Source organism: Ambystoma mexicanum, chromosome 8 (genome assembly GCF_040938575.1).
Source record: "Ambystoma mexicanum isolate Mex_15411 chromosome 8, UKY_AmexF1_1, whole genome shotgun sequence".
Classification (NCBI taxonomy): Eukaryota; Metazoa; Chordata; class Amphibia; order Caudata; family Ambystomatidae; genus Ambystoma; species Ambystoma mexicanum.
In genome coordinates, this window is record NC_090929.1 from 751661171 (window position 1) to 751679233 (window position 18063).

Consider the following 18063-nt stretch of genomic DNA (forward strand, 5'->3'; position numbering starts at 1 on the left):
AAGGCTTGTAGTTGGGGCTGGGTTTTATTAGATTGGTGTTGGAGCCGAGGAGCAGGATTTCGGTTTTCTCATTGTTCAGGCATAAGCCGTGTGTGACCATCCATGCCTGAATGATGAGATATATTTTGTTTACCAAGGCCGTATCTGAGTCGAAGTTGCCCGAAAGGGGTATGAGGATCTGGGTGTCATCTGCATAATTAGTGAATGCGACACCCAGTCTGTCCAACTTGTCAAATAAGGGCTTGGTAAAGATGTTGTAGAGGGTTGGGGAGACGCAGGAGCCCTGGGGTACACCGCAGGTTATTTTGATGGGGTCTGCTGAGGCTAGTGAGGAGAAGACTCTCATAGTTCGATTGTCCAAGAATGATTGGATCCAGGCTATGGCCTCTTTCGAGAAGTGGGCAGCAGAGGCCAAATGTTCACGCAGGACTGTGGTATCCACCAGGTCGAAGGCCGCGGACATGTCGAGGAGTAGCATGGCAGTGTTTCCTTTGTCGTTAATCTCGTTGATCTGGGTTTTAAGATCGATTAGGGCTGTCTCAGTACCGTGCTGTGGTCCGAAACCGGATTGGCGGGCGCCTAGTAGTTTGTGAGTTTCTAGATATTCCTGGATTTGTAAGTATGCTACTCTGTCTGTTATCTTTAACAGGATAATAACTGTAGAGTTATAGAATTAACTGTACAGGATGCTGAGAATACCACCTTTTCATCATTAGTCTCTATTGGAATCCTATGAAGGTTGTCTTATCCGCGATTTTTGAACAACTCGATAAAATCCTTGAGGAGGCCTTCCATCGTAATACCAATTATTTGGTTGTTATTGGTGGTGACTTTAATTGTAATTGTGCTAGTGGCGCCATCTTAAACCAACTTTTAAGCTTTTCAAAGTGCGACTTGGCTTCTATTGCTAGAGGTCAAAGCTGAGACACTTTCTTTTGTGAATGGGATATGGATATCTACATGGTGGATTTTGATGGAGAGGACCATAATTTTACCTGGCAAAGAGGGAATCTCAAATCTCACATAGATTATTTTTATGTTTCTTCACTTTTAGAAAAGGTGATCACATTTAATCCGTGCTTAGGTGATCATATGATCATCAAACTTAATGTCAATCATAGATCTTTGACACATGAAATAATGCCCACTCTTTCGCTATTAGAATTTGAGCGAGCAGGACTCTCCCTTCGGTGGAATAAGAAACTATGTCTCCACTTTATTGCTTATTTGCTTTTATTGATTACGGAAGGAGTATATACTTGTGAGACAGGTCTTCAGCAAGCTGAGAATCTCATTAACGACTCAATCAGAAGCGTTCTTAATAAACTCGCCAAACCCACCCAGGCAAACTTTACACACAAAATACACACAAACAATTCAGTCATCGCAAGCTCCAAACAGACCAAAAACAAAAAATTGAGAGAACTTCTAGCATGCAGACTTCAAGCGTTACAATATATTTGGTGTAAAAATCAGATTATCCAGAGTCAAAAGAATAGAATAAAATCAATAAAAATACAGATGCATATTGCTGGCAATCAGAATATGATCAAATATCTATGTAAACACAATACTAAATGTATTTGGGATCTCTTGAAGGATACATCTAACTGCACGTCGCATCCATGGACTCTTCCATTCCCGCTGAGGTGTGGGTTTGTCAGTATACGCAAACATAGCAAACACCTCTTGCACATGCTCATATTACTGGTCCGGTTTATGATAATTCAACTTTGGGACTCTGACAATGGCACCTCAAGGATGTGCAGTGGGCTATCTCCAAGCTGAACTATTCCAAAGCAGCTGGCCACAACGGTATTCCGTTGTGCGTTTTGAAAATGGATCCTCTGTTATGGGCTTCAATTCTGAAAATAAAATACGATCTCATCTTCAAATTGAAATGTGTCCCGGAATTCATGGCTCCAATTCTTAATAATACCAATCTTTAAGAAAGGCAATCCTTCAAATCCATTGAACTATAGGCCTGTCGCTTTAACAGATGCCTCCTCTAAGGATTTTTCTATCCTAATTCTTAATGATCTTGAACATTTTATTCAAGTTAATACCATCCTTTCGCGTTTTCAGATTAGGTTTTGCAAAAGAATGGGCACGGCTCTAAATGCAACCATTTTGTCCCACCTTCGAGAAACGGTAAAAAAAATCAGCAAGTGGACCTATTTATATGACATCACTCGATATGGCTTTGGCATTCGACTGCATCATTCAAGCTCTCTTATGGAAAAAAATGCTCACGTATGGCATCTCTGCCACCATAATTTAGCTAATTTCAATGCTACACCAAAACACTAGTTCTTGTGAACGTATTAAACAGGAAGGTGCATTAACTGAAGCAATTCCAACGTCCATAGGTTAAACAGGGATGGAATTTGACATCAACCCAGTTTAATCTCTACTTGAGCGACCTGGTTGGTATATGGCAAGAACACAACACTTTTCTTGTTAGATTGGGTAAATTACGTATTATTTGTATGGCGTTTACTGATGATTTAATCTTTTTCAATAAAACTCTCTTTGGGCTCCAAAGTAAACTTCAGATGTTCATGGCATATGCTCATAAATTTAATTTACATCCAAATGCAGAAAAATCAAAGATTGTTGTCTTTGCTGTTAGGAAATAAATCAAAACCACGACGTGGACGATGGAAGGCAACGTAATTGAACATGTGTTTCAACTGCGTTACCTTGGGTACAACTTGTGTGACACTTCTTCTGCAAGTATGTGGAGAAACTCACTTACGCACAAACTCAGGGTGCTTCTCTCCCAAATGAAAGTATTGTACAAAAAATACTGTACATTCTTTCTTACTTGAGCCATTGAATTTTACACTCTTAAAGTAGAATCCATCTTACTGAACTGGATATGTGTCTGTTAGACATGAGCAAATTTCTCAATCAACCGCAGGGTCGCATCAGGAAAGATACTCGGCGGCTTGCCAAATCATACCAAATCCTCCCATTAGGCATGAATTGAGAATTTGTTCACCATCTTCCAAACATCATTGGAGATAACTAAACAATTATTCTAAAATCATCAATCCTCCGAGTAACTCGCTATATGAAGATCTAGGCCACATGCTGAGTAAAGCTTCTCCAACGTCCTTGATGCATTTTGTGAAAGAATGCAAACTTTATTGGCAAGGATTGGTGCTGAGGAACTAATTACATGACCAGAAACTGTAGGAAAAAAAATCTACTGTTTTGACTTGTCATGTACCATTGATGCACTAAGTAAATATAATCTGCATCAGGAGTATGCCTGTTTTATTAGAAAAAGATCATCACAGTGTGCATACTTGCAGTGCTTTCCATGTGAAAAAGCACGGGGTCTATACATGAGATTCAAATGTACCCAGTTTCGCACCAGAGAACGGATGAAACATTGGGATAAAATGGGGACTGAGGGTTCAGACATAATGGGCCTCATTACACGGTAGGTGGTAGGGATTTAACGTTACCGGTAATGGAATACCGGTAACGTTAAATCCCCATGCTAATTACGACCCGGCTCACCGCTATTAGTGGCACCGCTAAGTACGGTGGCATGGCATCTCCCAACCAGTATTCTCACGCACACTGAACCAGGTACTCGATGCCCTCCTGAAGCATGCACCCGAACACATATACATGTCACGGACTGCTCAGGAGATTGCAAACACCAAAGTCGGTTTCTATTCACCGGCAGGCATCCCAAGTTGCATCAGGGCCATCGACTGTACACATGTGGAATTGGTCGTCCCACATCACAATGAAGTAGTGTATCGAAACAGAAAGTAATTCCACTCCATCAATGTCCAAATGGTATGTGACGCCAACAAGATAATCACACATTGCTGTGCCAGATTTCCCGGATCTACCCATGATTCCATGGTCCTGCGGAACTCAACTATCCCACGCTACATGGAGCAACAAACGGGACAGCGTTCGTGGCTACTTGGTGAGTGGCAGGCCAAGCACATGGCAGTGTGCGTGGGGGGGCAGGAGATAGATACTCCAACTGGGTGTGCGTGGGGGGGAGAGATAGATACTCCAACTGGGTGTGCGTGGGGGGTAGAGATAGATACTCCAACAGGGTGTGCGTGGGCGGGGAGAGATAGATACTCCAACTGGGTGTAGCCTAGTCCATCGTCCAAATGCGCATACAGATGTAAGCCAATGAAATGAACAGGCCACCCTTGAGATGAACAGTAACAGGACCACATTCCTTCCCCCATATAGGTGACGCTGGCTATCCCCTGAAGAGGTGACTCCTCACACCTCTACGGAACCCACAGAACAGGCACGAAGAGGAATACAATCGTGCACATACCCGTACCCGCATCGTGATCGAGCAGACTTTTGGCCTATTGAAGTCACGGTTTCGGTGCATTAGCAGGTCTGGTGGCGCTCTCCTGTATGGCCATGAGAAGGTGGCCAAGATCACCATGGCATGTGTCATGCTGCACAATATGTGTATCGGACGGAATGTGCCACTGCCCCCTGACATTGAAATAGAATCACCTGATGAGGATGATGATGGTGATGAGGATGGAGGTGAAGGGGATGCAGGTCATGCAAGAGGGGATGGCCAGGAGGGACGTGCTGTGAGGCAGCATCTGATCAACCAAATATTCTGAGTAACAAGTTCTCGTACTGTCACATGGATATTTCTAGTGGTGCACTGGTGTCTGTTTGTTAGCTCACAATGGACCCTGGCGTCAATAAATTAAACATACACAATTAAGAAGTCCAGGCCTGTGTTTTGCTCTAACACCAGTGTATTTATGAACTCAAACAAAAATGTGCATGTACCCAAACATCCCACCACCCTACCCCCCACCCCCCACAACTGTCCCATCACACCCTACCCCCCACCCCCCACAACTGTCCCATCACACCCTACCCCCCACCTCCCACAACTGTCCCATCACACCCTACCTCCCACAACTGTCCCTCATTTGTCTTCCACAATTTTTGCATCCAGGCATCCACGCGGAAGCATGGATATTCACTCCCTATTGGTCATTGCCTAATCCAGCATTTGGTGGCTGCCAGGAGGTGATGCCTGGTGGTTCGTGCGGAGCGTCGCAGTGGGCTTGTCTGCCGCGAACTGGCGGACGAAGAAGTGGCAGACTGTCCTGGTGGAAATTGACGGTCCATTGCACTCGCAATGCGTGTGAGGACCTCATGAACTCTGATGAGCTCCCCACACAGCCTGTCTGTACAGGTCTCCATACTCTCCCTGAAGTGCCTGGATGTCTCCCCAATCTCCGCCCTGAGACGGGCAGCCTCCGCCACATGCTGACCAACCAGCACAGTGAGACCCTGTTGCCGCTGGATGATGCTGGCCAGGTCAAGGGCAGTGTCGGCCTCTGGTGGTGTGGCTGCTGTGCATTGTGATGCTGGCAGGTGTACACATGGAGGCACCGGGGGGCTACTGAATGATCCCATGGCCTCGTCACCAGTGATGTTGGAGCCAGGTGTGTGATGGGGTGATGGCTCGGGGGTTCTGGGTGGGCTTGGGGTGTGCATGCCCAGCTCGAATTCAGTTGGGTCCTCCACATCAGTTAATGGTGCGGTGGCTGCCGCCTCTCCTGCCGAACTAGCAGTGGCTGAGGGTGGTCCCTCGGTGGCTGTGAGTGGTGGTGGTGAGTGAACCTCTTGAGGTGGGGCTGTTGGGTTTGGTGTGGCCTTGGCAGTGGCGCTTGAACGATGCTTGGAACTCTGCAAATGGAGCCTTGCGCCTTTTCCCCTTGATGTCATGGGGGTGTCCTCGGTGGGCTGTGGCCTTTTCTTCTTCTGCGCAGGGGGTGCCTGGGATGCATCCTCACTGTCTGTATGTGACCCTGTCGGGGACAAGAAGGGGGATGGCATTGGTTAGGGTTCGATGCACTTAATGCAGGACACATCATCAATGCAGTGGTGGGCATTTGCAATTCATTGTGAAGGGTGCAGGTGATGTGCCAGTTCAGTGGCTCATCCATGCAGTGTTGTGTGTGGCACTTGGCTCTGTTGATGTGTGCATGTGTGTGTGTGTTTGGGTCTGGCACTGACATGGGCAGGGTGGGATGCATGTGTGGATATATGGCCATCCATGAGGTGAGCCTGGGCTGACATTTGTGGGGACCTGTAGATAAACATTGCATGCTTTCATCAGTACACTTACCTCCATCTGACGTGTCTGCCACGCCATGCTCCATCCTCCTGACTCCCTCGATACATTCGACTCCAATCAGGTTGGCGCATGTCTCCTCCCATTCCTTTAGCTTGATTGGCGACCCAGATCCGCCAGCGGTGGCAGTGTTATAATTCTCTGCCAGGATCATTCTGACCCGGAGTCTCAGGTCATCCCATCTTTTCCTGCACTCACGTACATTGCGGGTGCTGGTGCCCACGGCACTTACTTTCATTGCCACTTTGGCCCAGATAGCCTTTTTCTTAAGGAGGGTGTCCCGCCGCATGTCGTTAGCGAAGACCACTGCAGCATTGACTGCTAAGGTTTGGGTCAGCATGAGTAACTCCTCATTAGAGAACTTTTCTTTCCGCTGGCGGTCAGTTGTTTTTTTCAGTGCCTTGGGCATGGTAAGGGTGTTCCAGTAAATCTAAGACAGCAAAGTACCACAAACAGGTCCAGGGGGCAGAGGATGGCAATGGATTGTGTTTTTAAAGATGGCCGCCGTGCTCTTTCCCGTTCCTGTGCGATGACGCTATTTCCGGTTCCGCAATTTGACGGTCACCGCTAATAGCGGTGACCGCTATTTGCATGCAGCGTGAGGGCGGAGGTGCTATCTGCACTTTCGTCGAGGGCGGTAAGTGAGTTTTTGGGGTCTTTAGCGGCATGGCGCTATGCTCGTGTCCGCGTACTCGTAATGGTACGCTATTAACCCCCTCTTGCGAGGGCGGACACGTGAAGAGCGCCATGCCGGTAATTGTGGATTTTTACCGCATGTAATGAGGCCCAATGTGTTGGTTTTGCTCTGATGGAAATTAAATAGAATCACTCCAACATCTCGTAATTACATGTTCCTTCTTTGAATCAGATAGAATCGAGGGGGTAATTCATAGAAATCAGCGCACAATAGGCGCACGCGGCTGGGGCACAGTGTGCGCGTGCAGCAGTCTGCGCCAGCCGCGTGTGCCAAAACCCATTTCAGCGCACAGCGTATTCATGGATTTCAACATCCATAACCAGCCGTGGCGTAGAGTGGAGAGGCGACCCTGCAGCAGCACCAGTTACGCCCCCAACCCCGCCCCGTGCACCATGAACAGCGCACAAATCCAGTACATGGCGCAAAGGCCAGTGGACCAGCATACAGCCCCCCAACCATGAAAACGCGTGTAAAACTCCCTGCGCACGCCCCAGAATACACGTACCCTACTTGCACCAGCGAAAACGCTTGTAAAACTCCCCGCGCCCCTCTCGGAATACACGTACCCTGCTCGCGCCAGCAAAAACACATGTAAAACTCCCCGCACATGCCCCAGAATACACGTACCCGGCTCGCGCCAGGCCCATCACGTGTAAAACTCCCTGCGCACCTCTCGGAATGCATGTACCCCGTTCGCGCCAGCAAAAACACATGTAAAACTCCCCACGCATGCCCCAGAATACACGTACCCCGCTCGTGCCTGGTAAATTGTGTAGAAAAAGCACCCCCTGTGGCATGGGCTGCCTGTGGGGCATGCCCAGTATCGACGGGGTGCCTGCATGTATTTGGGGTGTGCTCGGGAAGTTTCACACGCGATAGGGCTTGTGGGAGCGGGGTACGTGTATTTGGGGGGTGCACGGGAAGTTTCACACGCGATAGGCCCTGTGCGAGCGGGGTACGTGTATTTGGGGGGTGGTACGCGGGGAGTTTCACACGCGATAGGGCTTGTGGGAGTGGGGTACGTGTATTTGGGGGGTGCGTGGGAAGTTTCACACACGATAGGCCCTGTGCGAGCGAGGTATGTGTATTTGGGGGGTACGTGGGGAGTTTCACACGTGATAGGCCCTGTGCGAGCGGGGCACGTGTATTTGGGGGTACGTGGGAAGTTTCACACGCGATAGGCCTTGTGGGAGCAGGGTACGTGTATTTGGGGGGTACGCAGGGAGTTTCACATGCGTTTTGGCATTGTGGGCCCTCCCGGGTGTGCGGTTTCCCCCCTCCCCATGCCCTGCAGGCAGCCCACACCACAGGGGACTACCCTACAACCCTCCCCATGCCCTGCAGGTAGCCCACATGGCACCATGCACTTGTGAGCACACTTGTGAGCCCTGACTCATGTCCCCCTGCACCCCCACCCTCCCAACAGTGACGGGCACCTGCCAGCAGGCTCCGACTCATGTCCCCCTGTACCCACCACCCACCCAGCAGTGATGGGCGCCTGACAGCAGGCCCCGACTCATGTTCCCTTGCACCCCCACCCACCCAGTAGTGACGGGCACCTGCCAGCAGGCGCCGACTCATGTCCCCCCACCCACTCACCCACCTCGCAGTGACGGGCACCTGCCAGCAGGCCCCGACTCATGTCCTCCCACCCACTCACCCACCCAGCAGTGACGGGCACCTGCCAGCAGGCCCCGACACATGTCCCACTGCACCCCCACCCACCCAGCAGTGACAGGCATCTGTCAGAAGGCCCGACTCATGTTCCCCCACCCAGCAGTGACGGGCACCGACCAGCAGGCCCCGACTCATGTCCCCACCCCAACACGTCATCACGATCCACACTCATGGCCCTTATGGCCACCCAAATCCCACCCCACGCCACCACAGTCAAAACACCCAACCAAGTATTCCATCGACCCCACATTGAAATCCCCATGTCATGATAGATCCCAAATGGCAAGTATGCACATCAATACATGTCCGTCACACACACACAATGGGTGCAAGTGAATGAGAAAACCCACATCGTGACATGCATGAAACCAATGAGAGAATACCACACAAATGAAGTATGAAACCAAAATATATTAAATACAAAAGCAAGGGAATGAAAGAAAATCACACAATAATAGAAATAATAAACAAAAGGCTGCATGTCCAAAATGAATGAAAAATATATGAATGCAGAATCCAAATAAATCCAAAAGAAAAAGGTGCCAAAGCGTTCGTCCATCAAACCAAATCCAAAGGTAAACAAAAAAGAAAACCATTGCTCCATGGGTAAAAAAAAAAAATCAAATCCAGTCCAGAACTATGTACAATGTAAAAATCCAGGGTCCATGAGCCCAACAATCCAAAGAAAACCTACAAAATACCCTACCTAACTAATAACTATACACAAACAGGTGGGGCATAGTCCATGCGCCCCAAATGAAAGAAAAATAGAAAGGAAACCTTACACTAATTAATTATATGCAATGGCGGCAGGAAAGTCCTACGGCTCACTCGTTGATTTCCCGGGCCAGGGCATCATTGAACTCCTGTTCTAAGTCCTGGAGGTGGGCCTGTTCCCTGGCCCCGAAGGTCTCGCAGGGATAATGCCATGTCCAGCTCCAACTCCCTGCGAATTCCCTCGAGGCACTCAGCCCACCTCAGCGCCCTGCACATGGAGTTCTCCGCCCTGACCATAGTGAGCCGCACCTCTTCCGCCCACCGCCGCTCCGTATCTATTTGCTGGCCCAACCGCTGCCACACGGAAGACACTCCCAATCCAGGGTCCTCCTGCCCTCGGCCGATGCCTGTCCCTCTGATGTTGATGGCCCGAGCCATCATCGCTCCCACCTTGAGCCTGCTGCTGCCGTGCAAGTGCCCTGCCTGTTGATGCCTGCACGTCGTCCTCCTGCTGAGGTCCAGTTGTTGGAGTGGCCACCCCTGCTGGACCTCCGACTCCCGACTGTGGCAGGGATGTGTCCTCCACCAGCCTGGCCGCTGGGTCAGAGGCAGCTCCACAGGGTACCCAGGTGATACTTGGGCCGGAAGATGGCACGGAGGATGACTGGCGCATAGGGGGTTCAGTTGAGGAGGGGGTCGGCAGAAGGTCCAGCACACGGAGGAACCCAGCAGCGGTGATCCCTCCTAGCCAGTCAATGCGGTCAACGAGGCATCTGAAATAACGTGCAGCGTCCTCACGAGAACCCTGTACGTTATCCCAGATGCCAAGTTGATGCAACGTCACCCCAGCTAGGACAGGCTCAACACGCTCCCGGATTGCCATGTCCGCAGGGAGAGAAAGGCCAGTTGTTGTTAGCGGATCCCCTCCCTGAAAACGGGTCTGGACGAAGGCATCCCTGCTGGTGCGGGATGATGCAGTCACAGGATCGGGGACATGATTACACACAGGCACATCCGCGGCCGCCTGTGCTGCCTCCTGTCCCTGCCCCTGGACTGCACCACTGGCACCAGTGGAATCCCCCCCCTCCAGACCCCGTGTGTGTCCCTTCCACAGCCTCCTCCTCAACCAAACCCTCCACCAACCTGGATGACTCGGTGCCATCTTCCTCCACAGGCCCCTGCAGGGTCTCAGCTGCCCCTTCTGCTGCCGAGGAGTCCACCTCCGACATCCGCCTCTTGGACCTACCCTCGGCAGCTGTGGCCGCGGACGTGGCACCAGACCCCTCATTCCCCGTCGAGATGACAACATGGGATGGGGGCTGGGCCTTGCGTCTCCGGCTGGAGGTGGGATCCCTGCCGCTGTGCTCCACAGCACTGTCTCCGCCCTCTTCATCAGATGACACTGCAGACAGGGAGAGACAGAACACAGGCATCAGGGCACTGTACAATGGTCTGATACACACATGACAGTTGCGCATGAGTGGCAGTCTCAAACTTCACACATGGCATCACACTCTCCAAAACACATATCATTTGAACCCACACACATGTGCAAATCAATAGGAATGTTGCAGCAGGCAGCACCATCCATACACATACAACAGCATGAGCATCCGAAGGTTAGCCTGACGTCACATGCAACATGGGGAGTGCCGAACACATGCACACACGTCACCAGACATACATGCATCTGTACATCTCCACCACCTGTCGCAGTGAAATCATCGGCATCCATGCCACATTTGCCAATCAACCTCCTACATGTCGGTGTCACATGCATCCATGGTGTATCACAGTGGCACACATGTCAAGTACACACACACGCACATGTACACCATGCACATACATGAAGGTGGAACCAGCATCCATGTGTCACACCACAACCATGCCACAGTACATACACATACATTTACACATGTGTGCACAGACACATGCATTTGGGCACCATGCATTTGAACACATACACCATTGATGTGCCTCACACATGACTGGACTCACATGCGGCAGGCTCATGTCCCTGTACATACACATCCATGCATGGGCCTTCCAAGACATATGTGCAACCTGCACACTCCTGCCACACCTCAACATGCACAGTGTCCAATCAGTATGCATGGACACTTACCGCTCGACTCCGGATGGGTCTGCCTCTGAAGGATCTGGAGGTGGAGCGCTGAGTGTATGCATTCCAGGACCCTCATCTGGATGTTGGTAAGGCGGACCCAGCACCCCTCTGCATGCTTTGCCTTCAAGAGGTGCCGGGCCTTGCTGAGGGTCCTTGTCTTGAAGTCCTCCCGGCGCTTCCGGACGTGTTGCATGTCGCGGGCTGCCACCCTCTCCACGTTGATGGCAGCCACAATGTCCTTCCAGATCCCCTTCCGTCCTTCATTGTCGGCGCGTGAACTTCCAAAGATGGCATCATAATGCCCCAGGACTTGCTCCACCAGGATACCACCTTCTGCTGCACTGAAGCTGGTAGCCCTCTGCCTCTCTGGCTGGGGGTTGCCAGTGGTGCCAGATGGTGTCGTTTCGGACATGGCAACCCCCGAGGCAGGTGCGGGTGGGCAACTGGGTCCTGGGGCTGGGCTGTGGAGCGATGGAATACCAGTCAGGAGTCTTCTGTTCCAGCAGGGGTGGTCACAGCAACTGGACCACTTCAGATGGCTGAGGTGCAGGCACCAAATAGCAGGGCACGTGGCCAGCAGGCAAGCAGATGGCAGGTGGGAGCGTGCTTGGGGATCTGGGGGGCAGGAAAATGGCCTTCTGGGCAGGAGCATGGTCTTCCGTGTGTTGTTGCGTGGCCAGCATGATACGGAGTGATTTGGCACGTGAAAAAACTGCACGTCAGGAAAGGCCCTTAGTGCGTAAGCGCGTCTGAGACGTAACGCGCACGGGCATTTCCCTCAACTCGGGTGCATGTTGATTGTACACGTGCAAAAACTGCACGTCCGGGTGTCACTGCGTGTAATTGGATGAAAGGCCCTTAGCGCCTACGCGCGTAAGTGACGTTGCACGTGTGGACTGGCTTAAGAAGTACGTGTAGGATGCCATTTTCTTGTACGTGCTTTTTGTGGAGAGCGAGCAGGTGATTCTTGTACTACTTGTCAGTTCACACGCGATTACTTCACAACGGTTCCAGTTCATACGCCTTGTATATTCAGACAGCGTTCAATTCTTCTTTTGGTGGGGGTGTTGCCAATGCGCACATGCACGTCTTTTTCACGTTCTTTTTCCAAGCAGACGGTGAGTTGCACACGTATTTTTCAACTGTGGTTGCACCCATGTGTCGCGTACCCATTCAGAGGTCATTGTAGCCAGTGTGTACCACGCGTACGCTTCTTTTTGTGTTTCTGGGTGCCACAGCGTAGTGTGGGTTCTTTATTCCACACACATGGGCTACCAGGGGTCACGTGCATTTTAAATTTTGTTTTCGGGGTGCCTGAGCGTTGTGTGACCCGTCATATTCCCCCAGGGGTCACAGACAGCCTTGCTTGAGCACTAGGGTACGTATTCCATCTAGTACCCTGCCCCTTTCACCCCAATTGCCCAGGACAATTGTTTACTGCACCTCCCATTCGCACAAGAACATCAGTGCAATGGTTGGGAGGTGACCAATCGGTAAGGGAGGCAATGGTGCTTGAACTCCAAGAGGTGGGCGCAGTAGGGGACGTGGCCAGGATGTGCAGGGCGGCCCAAGAGGCCAGTGTGTGGAGGACCAATCAGGGACACCTATGCCCCCCCCTCCCATCCCCCAATGGGTCGGGGAGATGCAGCTGACACCATCCCAGCTCAGGCCTTGTTAACCCGGCCCATATTGTCAACCAAACCAGCACAGCATGACTCCCAGGCTGACTTCCATGTCACCAAGTCAAAGCCACGTATGGCAGTGAAAGTTGCTGTCACCAGCCACCGTGGATCTGGGGCAGCAATGTCATCTGCAGCCCCAAGTAGCCAGGGTCAGGAGGCTGCAGGGGCAGCTGCAGCTCAATCCACCCCAGCTCCGCATCTCCCAGCCGGGACAGTGTTGGTCCAAGTCCATCACACCGAGGTTGGTCCTGCCAACATCACCCAGCATCCAACGCCTGCAGTGAGACCTTTGGTCATTGTACCTTTGTCTACTTCCAGTGCCCAGTCCACCTGCGCTTCAGCCCCTACCAACCAGAGTGGCGTAAGCCACTCAGGGTCCGCACCACCTTCCAAGAGGAAGAAGGGTGCTCTTGCGGTACAGGCTGGGACCCCAGACATGGCTCCCCCCTCCGGCATGTCAAGGAAGCGTAGTTTCAATGATGCAGAACTAGACGTATTTGTGGGCTACGTGTCGGCCCATGGACACGAAATGCTGGTGACTGCAGGGTGCAAGACTACGACTGCTCAACGTAGGGCCCACTGGCAGTGCATCGTGGACCAAATTAGTTCCCTTGGATTCGTGAAGCGCACAGCTGATGATTGCTCTAAGCGGTGGAATGACCTCAAACGCAGAGCAAAGAACAAGCTGGCTTCCAATCATGCCTCTACTCTGTGACTAGCAGTGGATCTCCACCAGAGGAGGAAGTACTCACCGAACATGAGAACATGAATCTATCGCTGGAGGCTTCATCACAGAGGATCAGATCCAAGGCGTGGGAAACCTACCAGTTCTTGAGGCAATGTCCGGTGAGTGGCCATGCATGTGTGTGCAAACCATGTGTATGTTGCTTGGGTGATGTGTTCTGATTGAGTGCCAGGTGAGGCTGTGTAGTCATGACTGCTATGGGTCACCCATGTGGTGCCTCCAAACCATACCCCGGCCTTTGGTTTGGGTTTTCAAGTATCCCTTCTGACCGCAGTAGACAATTTTCACCTGATTATTGCACTTGCCCTTCAACTGCCATCTTGCCACAACATTGTTCATACTGTTTTCCTGTTCATTCTGCCTGATTGATGAAATCCTTAGCATTTTTACCACACATTTTTGTGCCTTTCTGTCCCAAATGTAACATACTTCAGACATAGATTACACCCCACAATGGCCCACATTTGTTACCTTATTATGGGAATGACTTCATCAATCAGGCTGATTGAGTAATGTGCACATGGCCTGCACACAATCACTTCGGGGCACTGTTTGAATGTTCAACATGACAATTGACTTCTGTCATGTCGAAGTGACCAACCATTGATGTATCCATGTGCCTGCCATCACTGCATCATTGAACACTGGCTTTGTTGCAGCGTGTGGCACATGCATGTTTTGTCACACTATTTTGCATGTTCAATTTCATGATGTCCATCTCACATGGATGGGTCACAGTACTGATTTGGTACCATCTGGGTGTCCTTGTGAAATCTGCCATGGCTATGCTACATGCCATCTGTGTGCTGGCATGTGTCATGTATGTGGATTGTCCATGCCACTCACAGGCTTATGTGTGAGGCCAGTGCTATCCAGCATGCAGCACATGTGTTGCTTTTCCATCTTGGAGTGCTCAGTGTCTGCTTTTTGCCTCCCCTTCCAACTCATTGCCAGTGCATGCATGCCAGAGTTATTGTCATGTGTGACATGTGTCATTTATGTACTGGATGTCTGCCTCATCATGCCTATGTGTGTGGGCTATGGTGCTCATGTCTGTTTTAATAACTTTTCTTTTATGTTTTTGCAGGTGATGAGGCACTTGATGCTGTTGAGGAGGAGGAGATGGCGCAGAGGCAGGAGTACTCACAGCCACAACCGGGCATCAGTGGAGGACGTGGGGTGGTGGTGGGTGAAAACCCATTACCCCTACAGACCATACTGTCCATGGGTGTCTCTGGGTACACCTCCGGAGACCTCTATGAATCAGGTTTTGAATCGGACATTGAGACATATGTCCCGTCGCAGGTGAGTGTTTCTGGCAGGGATGCTGTTCTGTCCAACCCACCTGCACTGGGGGTAGACCCCTCTATGGGGCATTCAGTGTTGGAAAATCTGTCTGTGGCGGTTACGGATGCAGGGTCACACTCTACAATATTTGCTCCTGTTCCTGGGCCAGCAGATCAAAGGAGGAATGCAGTCCTGCAGCCTCAGGCAGTGCCAGCACAGCAAGGTGCACATCACATTTCCCCAAACAGGTGTGGTGCCCGCCAATGCGGTGGCTGTGCGCCACCAGGCAATACTGTGTGGGAGAACTCCATGTACACTATAGCAGCACAACAGGGGGCATTGTGTGAGATGATGGCTCAGGCCCTGGATCGGGTGGCCACTTCCATTCTCCCCCCTGAAAGGCAGGTGGAGCTCCAGCAGCAGGCAACAGAGTCCATTTGCCACTCACACAGGGAGGACATGTTGGTGACCAACAGGGACCGACGGGCTGGACTGGAAACTCTGCGCACAGCCATATCTGCAGAGTCACAGGCTCACAGGGTTGCCCTGAGGTTAGAACACAGGTCCCTCAGAGATAATCTGTGTGAACTTGAGATGTCCCGGAGTACAAGGTCAGAACAGCAGCTGGAGCAGCTGACACGCACACTCTCAGCTGAGCTCCAGGCAACCCGTCAGGAGATCCGGGCATCACGCGTGGCCATGCAGGTAGAAATGCATGCTACCCGTGAAGTGCTGCATGGGGATCTCCGTACCATCATCCTGCAGAACCAAACCTTTCAGACCTGCATGCTTGATGCCACGGAGGAGCATGCCAGGGCTTTGCGTGGTCTGCCTCCCATATCACGCACACCTTCTGATGAGCACCGGAGGGTGATGACAGCGACGGAAGTTCTCCCACTGTAGGGTAGCCATGCAGGCCATGAGCCCATGGAGGGTTTTTTTCCCTCAACATCCACGCATGTGGGTGTTGGGGTGCACCCTGTACCTCGTTCCTCCTGGGAGGCCTTCCCCCACCCCTGGTTCACACATGGCCATTTTTCTTTTTTTTTGGTTTTATGACATTTCATTCCGATTTGCTAAATGAAAATAGTATTCAATTCATTTGTTATCTTTATTTCTTCTTATTATTTTTTCTATTTTTTATTTTAATTTTATTTTCAATCTTGATTTTCTTATTTTCATTTTCATACATTTGTTTTTATTTGGTTATGCTTCTGATTTTTACTTTGTTATTTTAATTTGTTTGTTTTACTTTACATTTACTTTTGCTTTTTCTATATTTCATTTACATTTACATTTTTGTTCATAACCATTTTCTTTCACATTGTGAATTAATGTTACAGTGTGTTGCTTTGTGTGGCTCCCGTAGGCATCCACTGTGTATTCCAGCTGGGCACATGCAGGCTTGTCCTGTCTTTGGGTTAGAAACTTGGGTTCCTGACACACACACCCCTCCTGCTTCCCCTTTCCATGGGCTTGCAAAGGGTGTGACCAAGTGACAGTAACTTACACAGAGACATTGGGCTCCCATAAGCTGTGTGGGCAGTCTGTAGTCAAAACTGTGTATACATCCCTAGTGGGGATTGTTGTTCATTTCTCCACTGCATGGTGGATTTATATATGGTTTTACATCCAGGACTTTTCCCTTATATACATGTAGCTTCTTCATGTCTTAACCAGCCCGTTTCCTTTGCAGATGCAGTCCATGTTGTATGCAGTACACTGCCACATTTGCCTATCAGCAACACTCTGCAGTTGGAAGGGGTCGATGTGCTGCCTTAGTCGGGTTGTGACACTTGCACTACTTTAATTTTTTACTGTCATATGTTGCCACCGTTGGATCCTGTACTGATGTTTTGTCTTGCTGGTAAGTATTTCTTCATGTGTGTTGTTTTTTTTTTCATTACTGAGAGGGAATTGTCTCTGGCCTGTTTCCATTTGGGACAGTGCACTTTGTGACACTTGTGTCATGTGTTGTGCATTCATTTGGTTGCTTTCACATTGCATGCCATGCCATGGTGTGTTGGGTAGCTGAGCTAGGGAGGGGTTGGGTGACATGCCACTATTTGGATGTAGTATTTTGTAAGGGGGTAGTCCTTCATGCTGCATGAATGTGTGCCTTTTACTGACACAGCATTGGGTGTCTTTAAGTAGCTAGGGATGCACACAATGTTGCACTTCCAGGTGAACAATCTTAGGGTGGTATTGTTGTGACATTTTGTCATCATCATTGATTGTCAGCTGGTATGTGCCAGGCCTGTGTGCACTGCGTAGAGTTGGGATTTTAGGTGAAGTAATTTGCCACAAGCTGGGTACGGACTGCCTCACCACATGCCCTTTCACCTCCCATGCACATCGGCTGTGCATGTGGTTGGAGATGTGGGGGCACCACCATGTCCACCGGCACGCTCCGCCGGGTTGCAACGGTGTGCAGGACACATACTGCCACTATGATCCTTCATACTACTGGGGGCGCATATAGCAGCTGCCCACCAGAGCGGTTAAGGGAACGAAAGCGTGACTTGATTACTCTGAATGTGCACTCCACTATGCCCTGGGTTGCAATATGGGCTGTGTTGTATCTTACCTCGGTTGGTGTGGTGGGGTTCCGAATTGGCATCATCATGTAGTTGCTCAGAGGGTAGGCACTGTCCCCTGAGGAGGTGATAATGGTTGTCATTAGTGGGGTTTTCACATTTCTTAGTGTCTGACATGCATGCATGTGCAGAGGCATTTATACTCACCAATTAGCCACGTGTCGCCATGCCGCCCAGCTTCCAGGTCCCGGTTTAGGGGTGACATTCTGAATATGAAACTATCATGGCTGGACCCCAGATAGTTGGCATATACCGAGGTGATGATTCCCTTGGCATCACATACAACCTGCACGTTGATGGAATGCCAGTGCTTGCGGTTTCAATAGATGTGCTCAGTGGCCCAGGGAGACCGTAGAGCCACATGGGT